We start from the raw sequence: 12591 nt of genomic DNA on the forward strand, positions 1-12591 counted from the left end.
TGGTGGCACGTCAGCCTCGGCTTTCAGGAAGGGCAGGAAAAAGCCTCCTCAGGAATCCAGCTGCTCCTCGTTTGGCCGCCCTCTGAATTGTCAGCGGCAAATTATGTTCTATTAAATCAAATTTGCCTCTCTCTAAAAATAGCTCCCTACTAGTGTTACAAATAACACCGGGTTACCCTGCCTGGAGGCGCTCACCGGCGGGCCCTGACTCACAATGGGGGAGGATGGACAGGACAGGGGAGACCCTGGGGCCTGCCAAACCTTCCTGGGAGGGAATGAGCAGGGCTGGAGCACTTGGGGAGCTGCTGGAACATCCTGGCAGATGCAGGGATGGAAGAGGAGTTGCTGGGAGCGGGGATGGGTGCAGCTCTGTGGGAGCCAGGGCGCAGCCATGTAGGGCCTGAAATGCATCAACAGAGAAATGAAATGCCAGGCTGGAGTGAGCCATGGCCGGCCCACAGTGGTGACTGGAGCCTGGACACCAGAGAGGACCAGGCCACAGCCCATGTCCCTCAGAAAGGGCTGCCCCTGGGCACCTCTGGTGTTCATGGATGGGGAATCCCAGCAGCAGAAGCAGTGGGATGGCAGAGGAGCTGTTTTCCCAGCTCTGGAAGCCATCTTCCCCAGCTCCAGGTGCTCTGTGGATGGAAGATCCAGCTCCTCATGCAGAGCACAGAGCTCTGGGATCACCGTGGCATTGGGAGCCTTGTCCCACTGCCACCCACCTGTCCCCCAGGGCCACAGCTACTGATGGGTGTCAGAGCGTCAGGGGTAGCATGATCGGGACAGACAGAGAGCAGAGATCTCTGCAGCCAGGTCAGGAACTTGGGGTTATTGCAAAGGGCCTGGGTGCAGGGCCCTGCTGGGATTTGGGGTTTATTGCAAAGGGCCTGGGTGCAGGGCCCTGCTGGGATTTGGGGTTTATTGCAAAGGGCCTGAGTGCAGGGCCCTGCTGGGAGCTGCCAAACACAGCTCAGAGCAGGCCCGAGAGAAAAGAGGGGTAGAGAGGATGAGGGGGTAAGAGAGTAAAGGGGTAAGAGAGTAAAAGGGTAAGAGAGCAAAAGAATAAGAGAGTAAAAAGGGTAAGAGCTAAGAGAGCGAAGTTCTCGTTATCATACAATAAATCATCTTTTGTGTTGAATATTCTGATTTTCACTAACTAATTTAGTACAATATATAAATCCTATAGCATCCCATAGCATATACTATACAGCCTATAAGAATCACTACATTACCATACTGTGCTACATTTTAAACCCTAAAAACTCCTCTTTGGGCCCCTTCTGCCAAGCTGTAGGGTCTGCTCTGACCCTTGGAGCTGTCTGCAAGCAGAGGGTGTTGTTCCATCAAAAGGGGATTACCTTCAGCCAGCCACACCATTGTTTTCCAGTTGTTCAGTAACTAAAGGATCTCAAAGCTTGCTTTCATTTCAGTCTCGCTTATAGTTTCTATATTCTCAAAATATTTTGCCAGACAATCAATCATATTTATAAGGCTTTCCTGTTTCATCTTCCCTGCCAATGGGGACCCAACTCTGCCCACGTTAGGGCACAGCACCACAGACAACGGGCTGGGCTGGCAGCTCCCAGGTGCTGGCAGAGCCTCCAGCCTCCCATCAGCTCCACAGGAAACGTGTGGATGGGGCTGAAGCACCTGCCCCACAGGAGATTCCTGCTCCAGATGCCCTTTGGGAAGGAAACCATGGGCTCCTTGAGCTGCAGGAGGTGGCAGGAGGAGGCTGAGCTCACACACACATGCAGAGCTCCCTGGCAGCAGTGGGATACAGCAGGGAGTGATGCTGGGCTCATCCCTGCCTCCCTGCCCGGGCTTGCAGAAGCCACAGTCACGTGCCACATCTCCTGGGGCACAAGCATGGCAGGTCCCTGCAGGAATGGCATTTTCCAGGCCTCCCCCACCATCTTTTGGAAAGATCAGCCTATTTTTGTGTTGGATGGGGAGAGGCCCCTGAGGCGGTGGGTGGAGTATAAATCCCTCCTGTCCCACTGCAGCAAACAAACCCCAACCAAGTCACGCTCAAACTATTTTCTGCAGCCACAGGAGAAGGCACTTTTCCTGCATTTTGCCAGCTCAGGAGGACACTCAGGATGGGGTTTTTCCATTCTCCAAACCTGTTGCTGTCTAGACATTGCCCTGACCCTTTGAGCAACACCCACACAGAGCAAGGCACGCTGTCCAGGTGCTTCACGCCAGCTTTGCTTTGGACACCCTAATGGCACCAGGGTGATAAAAGGTGCTGGCAGGGGTGCCCAGAGCATCCAGGCACCAGTGACACAGGGAAAGGTGGGTGTCTGCAGCCAGCCCTCCAGCCCCAGGGCTGGGCTGTGGCTGCACCAGCTCCCAGCTGGGTGCTGGGAGAGCTTGGCTCAACCCTGTGGCAGCACAGCCTTCCTTGGAACTCACCCACTGCCAGGGCCAGGACAGCTCAGCTCATCCCCCAGAGACACCAACAACTTCCTGACTTAGTACTGCTGGATTTTTAGAGAATAATTTTGCTGGCTGAGTTCAGAGCAGACTGGATCTGAGCTAGGATATCTCTGGTGCAAGATCCTTCCCCTTGGACCTGCAGGTTTCACTCAAAACAGATCTTGTCTCATGGAAAAACCCTTTCCTACACCAGACAGGGCAGCAAATGCTGGGCCTGCAGCATTTGGAAGGACTGGGATCCACCCCAGGAACCCAATTCCATCACCTTGCACACGTAAGCGCAGGACTACAGGACCCCTCCAAACCTGTCAGATGGAAGCTCTGACTCTCTCTCCCTGCAGAAATCCTGTGGTCATGAGTCCCGTGGGTTATAACCACAACTAGTGCAGGATGAAGCTGCTTCCTGGTGGCTTTGAAAATCATTCTCCCCTTTCATCCCCCAACACAACCTGCAGAACGAGTCACATCCATCCCACTTCCACGGGCCAGCCACACCAGCACCGCCTCAGCCCTCCCAAAACCCCCAAAGCCAACAGCCCTGGCAATTCCTACTTAACAAGAAAGACACTAACGAGCTTTTCCAGCCTGGCAACACACGGGAGCAGCTGCATCGGGCTGTTCTTCTGCCCAGCCAAAGCACTGTGGTGGTTTTATAGCCGGGCTGAGAACCAACACACGCTGAGACACCAGGGACGGTGGTTTAGGGTGGTGTAGGGGGGTTTAGGGTGGTGTAGGGGGGTTTAGGGGCTGGTTGCCATCCTCCTCTCCCTGCGGACAAGGCTACGCTGTCCTCTCTGCACCCTTCAGGAAGCTTTCCTCAGGAGTGGAACCACAAACCAGGGAATCCCAATTCCCCATCCCCAGCACTGCCCCGCTCCCAAAACGCCGGGGAAGGGGTCGGGGCTGCCTCGGGTGAGGGTCGCGGGCTCCGAGGGCGGCACACGGGGCTCGACGAGCGCTGCCGAGCCGCTCCCGCGTGGGGTGGGGAATCCCGAGCGGATCCGGGGGATTCCCCACGACTGAAAGGGGTGAGCCCACAGGATCCCCCCGCCCAGCCCCGCGTCCCCCGGCCTCTGTCCCCTTACTTGGCGGCGGCAGCGCGGTGCCATCGGCGGGACCGGCGGCGGCGGCGGCTCCGGGGCTGGCGGTACCGGCAGAGCTGCTCAGCCCGGCGGTTCCGGGGCTGACGGTGCCGGGCAGAGCTGTTCAGCCCGGTGGTTCCGGGCAGGGTCGCTCAGCCCGGTGCCTCTGGAGCTGGCGGTACCAGGCAGAGCTGCTCAGCCCGGTGGTTCCGGGATTGGCGGTGCCTGGAGGGTGGCTCAGCCCCGCGGTTCCGGTACTGGCGGTGTCTGGCAGCGCTGCTCAGCCCGGCGCTCCCGCGGCGGGGCGGGGATGGGGATGGGGCTGGGGATGCGAACGGGCCCGGCCCGCCCCGCCCCGCTCCGCTCCGCCCGCCTCCGCCGGCACCGGGCGGCCGGGCCGGGAGGGAGAGGAAGACGAGGAGGAGGAGGAGGAGGAGGAGGAGTTGGAGGGAAGAGCCCGGCGGGCCCGGGGCAGCGCCCGGAGCAGCGAGGCGGGAGCAGCCGGTGCGGGGGCGGCGGGAGACAGACGGCTTTGCACCATGAAACTCATTGGTGATGGATCCCCACCTCCCCACGGCGGCGGGGCTTTCCCCGCTTCCCCATGCCCCGCAGCCCTTACGCTCCCCGTGCCTGTCCCCATCCCCTCACACGTCCCCATCTTCATTCTCGTTCATGTCCCAATCCCCTTTTATGTCCCCATCCACATCTTCATCCCATCCCCATCGCAGTCCCCATTTCACTCCTCCGCGGGCCTTCCCTCCCCCTGCACCTCGGTCTCTCACTTCCAGACAGTTTCACCCATGGCAAAGGTTGCTCTTTCCTCAGGAACAGAACAAACCACCGAAAACAAACAAACAAAAAAAATATGCCAAAACAGATAAAAAGCATTTTTATTTTCTTTCCATGACGCGTCTGCCTGCCTGCTTGGGAGTGACACTATTTCAGGCATGTCTATTATTTATGTTTCGCTATATTTATATTAATTAGAGACGTGATCTGTGCACGTAGCTCTCCAACTTCAAAAAAAGAGCAGGAGAAGGAGACTGACAGCTGGGACTGAACTTTCTTGAGAGAAACAGGAGCAGGTTCCACAGGCACAGCTGTTCACTGTGTGCCAGTCCTAGGTGATGTTCCTGCTCTATGTGGGGATATCTCCAGCCCCAGCCCCACCTTCCCTCCCTCTCTTCTGGCTGGGACCCCAGAGAGAAGGGTTGGGGCTCTTGGCTGGGATGCTGAGAATGATGGAGTCCCCAGAGACACACCAGTTTTGGGGGAGACAGGATCCTGGAATCATTTAGGTGGGAAAAGACCTCTGAGTCAAACCTTTAACTTCTGATGGTGGCACTTGTCAGCTGTGCCTGGGAAAGAGGAGCATCCCTTCAAAGAGCTGACTGGTCTCTGATGGTGGGCTGTGCCAGAGCACAGAGAAATGTCACACTCCAGAGCAGGAGAAAGGAGCCTGAGCTCTCTGCTCCCATCCATGCCAGCCATGTCCCTCAGGAGCTGTAACCTGTGTCAGCCCTGGGCTAAAGCAGGAGGCATCTCCTGTCCCCTGAGTGTCCCAGCCCTGTCCTCATCCTCTCTGGCTTATTTCTCCATGCCAGGAATTAGGGACCAGGATGAGGGTGGAGAAGTGGGGCCTCAGGGCACAGTGCAGGGCTGGGGTGGGAAGCAGGGAAAGCCTGTGGGGGAGGCAGGGTAGGAAATGAATAATAAATGAATTTTATCATTAGCAACTACAGCATGGAGACAGCAGTTTGTCAAACACACGGGTGAGAGGAGGAGGAGGAGGATGAGGATGAAGCAGTCTCCTGGCCAGACACCCGTGTCTGTCTGCATCCAGGGTGCCAGGGCTCATGGTCTCTGGGCTGGGCAGGAAGAGACCTGCCCAGGGCTGGTGAAATTCCTCCTGCAAGGGCTCAGCTGGTAGACACAGAGCCCTTTTCCCAAAAGAAAACTCACAGCAGATGATGCCTTTCCCAGCTCAGGGCTGATCCCAGCCCTCACAGGAGCAACACGCTCAGGATGCTTTATTACCTCCTTTCCAGCCAGCAGCAGTCTCCCAGGGCTTTCCAGACAGCCAGGAGCTCTCACAGGTTTTCCAGCCATGGGAATGGCCCTGCAGGAGTGAGGAATGAATATTTTTTCCAGGCAGTGTGGCCAGTTCAATCATGAGAAGCTGCTGGCCCACTGAGATCCTGGACTGCTCTGCCAGGGCTATTGGTGAAATCCTCAGCACTCCCAGATGAGAGAGTTTCATTCTTTCCCTGCATCCCAGTGAGTATCCCTTCCAGGGATTAATTAGTAAATTAAAAGGGCAGAAAAACCAAATGATTATGGTTAGGCACAAGCCCCAGTGATGATGTGTCTGTGTCCTGACACACTCCCAGTCCCTAAAAGGGCTGAAGCTGCAGATTCACCCCCCAAGATTGATTCCCTTAGTGGGACTCTGGGGTCAGATTTGGGAGGAGGAGACCTGCTTTACACTGATCTCTGAGTCTGAAAGCCCTGACCATGCTGCACACCTGAGGATGAGGAGCAGGATGTCTTTGCTGGGGCCAGGGGGTCTGGCAGGAGCTGTGAGGATGAGGATGAGCAGGATGGGTCCCTTTGCTGGATCCCTTTGCTGGGCTGGCAGTGCCCATGAGGATGAGGAGGAGCAGGATCCCTTTGCTGGATCCCTTTGCTGGGTGGCAGTACCCATGTGCCAGGGGGCTGGCAGGAGCTGTGGAGCCTCTGAGCTCTGTCTCTGCACATGCAGGAGGAAAAGCCCAGTTTGGAGAAGCAGGAAGGACAAGCTGCCAGAATGGAGATGCCACCCTGGGCATTTGTGATGCCTCCCTGGTCCCTGCCAGTTTCCCAATATTCCCTCTGCTCATCCCATTGGGATGCCCCACCACCCACCAAACCTCAGGTGTGTCTGCAGGTGCCCCTTGGCACAACAGCCTCAAGGGCAGGTCTGTCCAAGCCTCACTCCCCAGATTAAGGCATTTGATGGGTTAATGAGAGCTGCAGCCCTGTTTTCTATCCCTGTCCAAAAAAGCCATTACATTTTGCCTGGCAAAAAATTGTTCTTCCTAAACCTGAGTCACTCATGATTCCTTGCTCTGAAATTGTGCTCAGTGATTCCTTCTCTTTCCCTGGTTGCCCCTGGCAGAGCCCAAACCCAGCAGGGACTGGGGCTGAACCTTCCCTGACACCCTGGGCACACCCAGGGCATTGCCCTGCAAAGGATGGGCACTGATCCAGCCTTATTTTGGGGGCACTCACAGAGAAGAAGATGCTTTTTTTTCAGTATGACAAGAAAAGGAGAGGTTAAAAATCTCTTTTTGTCACCTGGGCAGATTTTGGGAGATTTTTATCAGCTCTCTTCTTGGTTTAACTCTGGTTAATTTTCCCTTGAAATGTTGGCCCAAGGCAATGCCAAGGCTGGCTGCTGACTCAGTTGTAGCTCTGCTTCCCCTCCTGGGCTCTGTGACGTAGGAGAGAAGGAATCCCAAGCAATTATAACTTGATTATTTTAGTGAACGTGTGATTACAAATGGGAACTGCAGAGCAATGAGCATTGCAGTCGAGATAAAATGAAAATGAGCCCAGGCTCCCCCAGTCCCAGCTCTTGCTCCAAAGACAAACAGCTGCTTGGGAAGCACTTCACAGCCCAGTTATTTCTCAGTGACCACAGGAAAGGTGATAAAACCCCCATAAAACCAGAAGAAATTTCCAGGATGATTTTTTTGTTCGGCTCAGCACAGATCTGCTCCCTGGGAGAAGGATGAGCTCATGGGTGGTTGCCAGTGTTATATTAAGTCTCAGTGAGCCTGGAGAGAGGTAGATTAGGTTGGAAATTAGAAAACCCTGCAGGGATGGGATGTCCCCTGAGAGGGACCTGACTGAAGTGCCAGGAGATGCCAACGTGGCCAAATTGGCTCTTTCCCAGCAGCCAGCCATGGTGATCTGGGTGTCCCTGGGCACTGTGCTGGGCTCCTGCAGGCACTGAGAGGAGCCAGAGGCAGGGCAGGGCACTCACTTGCTCTTTCACCACTGTGGGTATTCCCAAAGCACTTGGTGTCACCCCAGCAGGCTTTTCCCAAGCCTTGGGGTGCTGAGCATCACAGAGGGAACAACAACCTGCCTGCCAGCTGATTCCATCCCTGCCTCTGCACCTGGAGAACTGCATGGGTGACTTCTAGGCAGGATGGCTTTCTGGAGGGTGAAATAACTCTGATTTGGGAAACCATGGGGCTGACAGGAAGCAAGAGAGAGTTGCAGCAGCACAGCCAGAAGGAACATCCACAGCAGTGCCAGCAGCAGCTCTCCAGGGCTCTGTGGCTCGTGCCCAAGCCCAGCTCCGATTGCAGAACCAGCCTGCTGTCAGGGAAAGATGGTGTGAGTCAGGGATTTTGGCAAAGCAGCTTCTTCCTGAGGCTGGAGGAGGACTCTGAGCTGGGAGCATGGAGCCTCAAGAGCCATGGCTAACTCGGAGCCCAGAAGCTCAGCACAGGCTGGGGACACCCAGCAGGGAGACTGAGAGTGGTCAGGGCACCCATGGGTACTTTCAGTTTCACCCCTGCCCCATTTCCCCTCGAGTGACCCAGAGCTGATAGAAGGTGACCACAGAATTATAGAATTGCTGAATGGTTTGGGTTTGAAGAGACCTAAAAGGTCATCCAGTTCCAACCTCTCATCCCCACAGGTGGAGACACTTTCTGTCACAGACATCTTTTATGAAAAATCCTTTCCTTAGGATTTTTCCTCCTGAGAAGCTGAGAGGCCTCAGAAATGAAATGTAAACAATGGTTATCTGCTGCTGTGGAATGCAACAGGTGCATCTGTGATTGGTCTCATAGAGTTGTTTCCAATTAATGGCCAATCTCAGTCAGCTGGTTTGGACTCTCTGTCCCAGCTACAAGCCTTTGTTATCATTCTTTTCTATTCTATTCTTAGCTAGCCTTCTGATGAAATCCTTTCTTCTATTCTTTTAGTATAGTTTTAATATAATATATATCATAAAATAATAAATCAAGCCTTCTGAAACATGGAGTCAGATCCTCGTCTCTTCCCTCATCCTCAGACCCCTGTGAACACTGTCACAACCTTGCACTATCCCAGGTTGCTCCAAGCCCCATCCAAACTGGCCTGAAACACTTCCAGGGAGGGGAGGAGCAGGATCCATATCTTCTCTTGGCAATCTGTGCCAAAGCCTCACCATCCTCACAGGGAAGAATTACTCCCCAAATCCAGTCTAAGCCTGTCCTCTGTCAGTGTACAGCCATTCTGCCTTGTCCTATCACCTAGCCCTGTCCTTGTTCAAAGTGCCTTTCCAGCTCTCTTGGAAGAGTACCTTTAGGTACTGAGAAGGCCCCCCTGGAGCCTTCTCTTCCTCAGACTGAACAATCCCCACAATTTCCTTATAGGACAGGGATTCCATCCCTCCAACCAACTTTGTGGCCTCTTCTAGACTTGAGATGGCCACAGTGACAATGCAACAGCTCAGAACACAATAATGTCACAGCATCACGACATCAGAACCCATTGGCACAGAGCACCTAGTGAAAAAATCCCAAATGTCACAAAATATATGGAAAACTCCCTCTTGTAAGAGATCTTGATGTATCATCTGCAACCTCAAGCATCCAGTGCTGGGGGTGACACCTCACTGCACAGCCATGGGTGCAGCTGGGTGCCTCCATGGTGGAGAAGGGAAGAGCATGGAGCAAATTCAGAGTGCAGGAATCCATGGAAAGGAGAGCCCCAGCTCTGTGCCCTCGGGGCAGGTGTGGGAGCAGAGGGATCTGCCTCCTGCCTGCATCTCTGGCTGCTGCCTGGCTCGCAGATTGTGAGGGGAAGAGCAGGGGAGGGAGCACAGGAGCTGTCAGATGTTGTTAGCGCTGTGACACCTCTTAATAAGGCCCATCTGTCTGGAAGGCAGCAGATCCAGCAGGATTTCTGCAGACCTGATTGGGAGTGCTGGTGCCAGGGTTTTACAATCAGCACTAATAAACAGGCTGGGGCAGCATTTGGCACCACGAGCTCCAACACCCCAGCGTGAAAGAGAGGAAATCAGGAGTGTAATAAAATCCTCCCTGCAGCACAGAGCTCCTGGGAAACTCCTGGCATCTTTTGGGATGTGTTGATCCAGTTGTGGGTCACTTTCTGAGGATGTAACTATCTGCCACAGACACCCCTCTCACCTGGGAATGTGCACATGGATCCTTAATCAAAAGAATGAACAGGTTTTCAGCAGCCTTTATCAGAATCTCCATCCTGTCTTGTCCTTGTCCCAAGAGACACAGGCAGCTGCATGAAGCAATAACTGTGAGAAGGAAATCCCTGTCTGTGAGGAGAAGGATGGTGGGGAGACTGTGGGGATAAAATCTGCAGTGACAAAGCCCTGTGTCATCTCAGGGCAGCACGTGTCACTGGGCAGAGGGCACTCCTGGAGCAGGAGGGCCTGGAGGTGTGGAACAGCAGCAGAACAAGCTCATGTGATTTGGGAAATGCCACATTCAGGCACGATGAAAGGGTAGAGCTGAGTCAAGTGGCTATCGATGAATCACCGGGCTGCAGCGAACACGCGGGTGGGTGGTGCAAAGCTCTGGAAAGCTTGCCTCAGCTGCAGCAGACATTTGGGCAGGCAGGAACGTGCTCTGCTGCCTCTTCTGAAGATTTTCCCACCAGGGCTGGGGATGCCTTGTGGGATCAAGGGGAGCCAAACCCCGCAGTGTCCATTGGGGTCCCCAAAGCAGGGGAAGGGGTCACTATAAACACGAGCACACTGCTGCTCTCGAGGTGAAGAAAAAGGGAAGTTTATTTTCTGACTTTAACATTTGTAGTTCTCTAAAAGTGACAGTGGATTGGAGGGTAACAGTGCCACCTCTCTAATGACACTGGGCAAACCAACAGCCCATCAAATTTCTACTCTTCCATAAAAGAACGCAAAACTGTTGTCATTATATTACCAGAGTTTTGTACCCCCTTGATGTTTCTTGTAGGCAGCTCCTCTGGGCACTGACTCTTCCTTGTCCTTGCAGCAGCCAACTGACTCCAGGTCCCACCAATCCACTCTTTTATAACACTCTTCTTATTTGCTACAGCTGTGACCTGTTAACATCAGGCCTGCTCCTAATCTTTAGTAATTGGCTCAGCTGCAACTCTTTAGGGGATAAGATTACATTCTATACCACCTTCATTTACCCATGCTGTGTCCCCCTACACAAAACAATGTTATTTACAGAAAGTGTGTGAGAAAATTTGCTACAAGAATGTAAACATCAGAAGGCTTAGAAAATCTTAAAAAATCAGGGTGACAGGAAGGGACCTGTAGAGGGGTGCCTTAGGGTGGAGCATGGCATCATGGTGTGAACTGAGCTTTGCCATGACTGGCCAGCCCAGGGAAGGTCTGGTGCCACCTCCAGCTCCTGAGCCCTGCAGAGCTCCCTCAGATGATTTGGCCTTTCCCGAGTGAGCAAAATTAAACTAATTTCACTAGAAACCCTGTTATGTTGAGCAGTGTGGAGCACCATGCTGCAGGGGACTGTGAGTTTCCCCTCTGCTGGGGATAGGGGGGTCCCCAGATCAAAGGTATTGATCCTGAGCATCCCCACAGACCCTTCCCTGTAGGAGCCAGGGGGGGAGGATGGTTGGGATGGACAGAGATGAGACATCTCTGCAGCCAGGTCAGGAACTTGGGGTTTATTGCAAAGGGCCTGGGTGCAGGGCCCTGCTGGGATTTGGGGTTCATTGCAAAGGGCCTGGGTGCAGGGCCCTGCTGGGATTTGGGGTTTATTGCAAAGGGCCTGGGTGCAGGGCCCTGCTGGGATTTGGGGTTTATTGCAAAGGGCCTGGGTGCAGGGCCCTGCTGGGATTTGGGGTTTATTGCAAAGGGCCTGGGTGCAGGGCCCTGCTGGGATTTGGGGTTTATTGCAAAGGGCCTGGGTGCAGGGCCCTGCTGGGAGCTGCCAAACACAGCTCAGAGCAGGCCTGAGAGAAGTAAAGAGAGTGGGAAAGAGAGAGAAGGCAAGAGCGTGGTAAAGAGAAAATAAGAGAGCAAAAGCATAAGAGAGTAAAGGGATAAGAGAACAAGATTCCCATTACAATACAGTAAATCTTCTTCTGTGCTGAATATTCTGATTCTCGCTAACCAATCTAGTACAATATACAAATCCTATAGCATTTAAATACAGCCTGTAAGAATCATTAAATTACCAGACTGTGTTACATTTTAAACCCTAAAAACTGCTCTTTGGGCCCCTTCTGCCAAGCTGTAGGGTCTGCTCTGACCCTTGGGCCTGTCTGCAAGCAGAGGGTGTTGTTCCATCAAAAGAGAATTACCTTCAGCTGGCCACACCATTGTTTTCTTGTTGTTCAGTAACTGAGGTATCTCAGAGCTTGCTTTCATTTCAATCTCGCTTATAGTTTCCATATTCTCGAAATCTTTTGCCAGACAATCATATTTATAAGGCTTTCCTGTTTCATCTTCCCCAACACTTCCCCTTTGTGTTATTCCCACAGGTGGCCCAGCCTGTTGTCCCCATTGAGGGGAAAGTCGTGTTGCAGGGTTTTAGCTCTGTTCCCAGCCCTGGGCACTGGCTGGAGAGCTCCTCACTGCCAGTGATAAGAATCACTGGAAGTCTACACTTCCCTAAATCCCTTCAACTCCTGGATTCAAACACGGATGTGGGATTTAACTTGGAAGGTTTCTGAAGGAGATATTTTTGTTATACATCATCACGCGTGTCACGAGCCTCAAATATTTGGAAGGGCTGTATAAATAACTGTGTGATCACCTTTCCTCATCTGGCTTCTGCCTCTCCCTATCCCACAGCTGCCACGGAGTGGGAAGTGTGTGTGGCACTCAGAATCTGCAAGTTTACTCTCAGCTACCTTCATGAGAGGTTTCTTGAGTTTTCATGAGAGGGGCTGTCACAAGACTTGTTTAATCTTAAAGAGGAGGAGAGGAGAGGAGAGGAGAGGAGAGGAGAGGAGAGGAGAGGAGAGGAGAGGAGAGGAGAGGAGAGGAGAGGAGAGGAGAGGAGAGGAGAGGAGAGGAGAGGAGAGGAGAGGA

At 53.5% G+C, this 12591-nt stretch overlaps 1 protein-coding gene across 1 annotated transcript in view; it reads right to left on the bottom strand.

The window, feature by feature from the left end:
* The window catches only part of LOC131562319 (diacylglycerol kinase beta-like), a 30767-nt gene extending 27019 nt beyond the window's left edge, over positions 1–3748 (bottom strand). The window contains exon 1 of the mRNA XM_058811945.1: positions 3531–3748. The gene's annotated coding sequence lies outside the window, so the exon portion shown is untranslated. The remainder of the gene's footprint in view (positions 1–3530) is intronic.
* Between the last annotated feature and the right edge of the window lie 8843 nt (positions 3749–12591).

Source organism: Ammospiza caudacuta, chromosome 11, assembly GCF_027887145.1.
Source record: "Ammospiza caudacuta isolate bAmmCau1 chromosome 11, bAmmCau1.pri, whole genome shotgun sequence".
In the NCBI taxonomy this organism is placed as follows: domain Eukaryota; kingdom Metazoa; phylum Chordata; class Aves; order Passeriformes; family Passerellidae; genus Ammospiza; species Ammospiza caudacuta.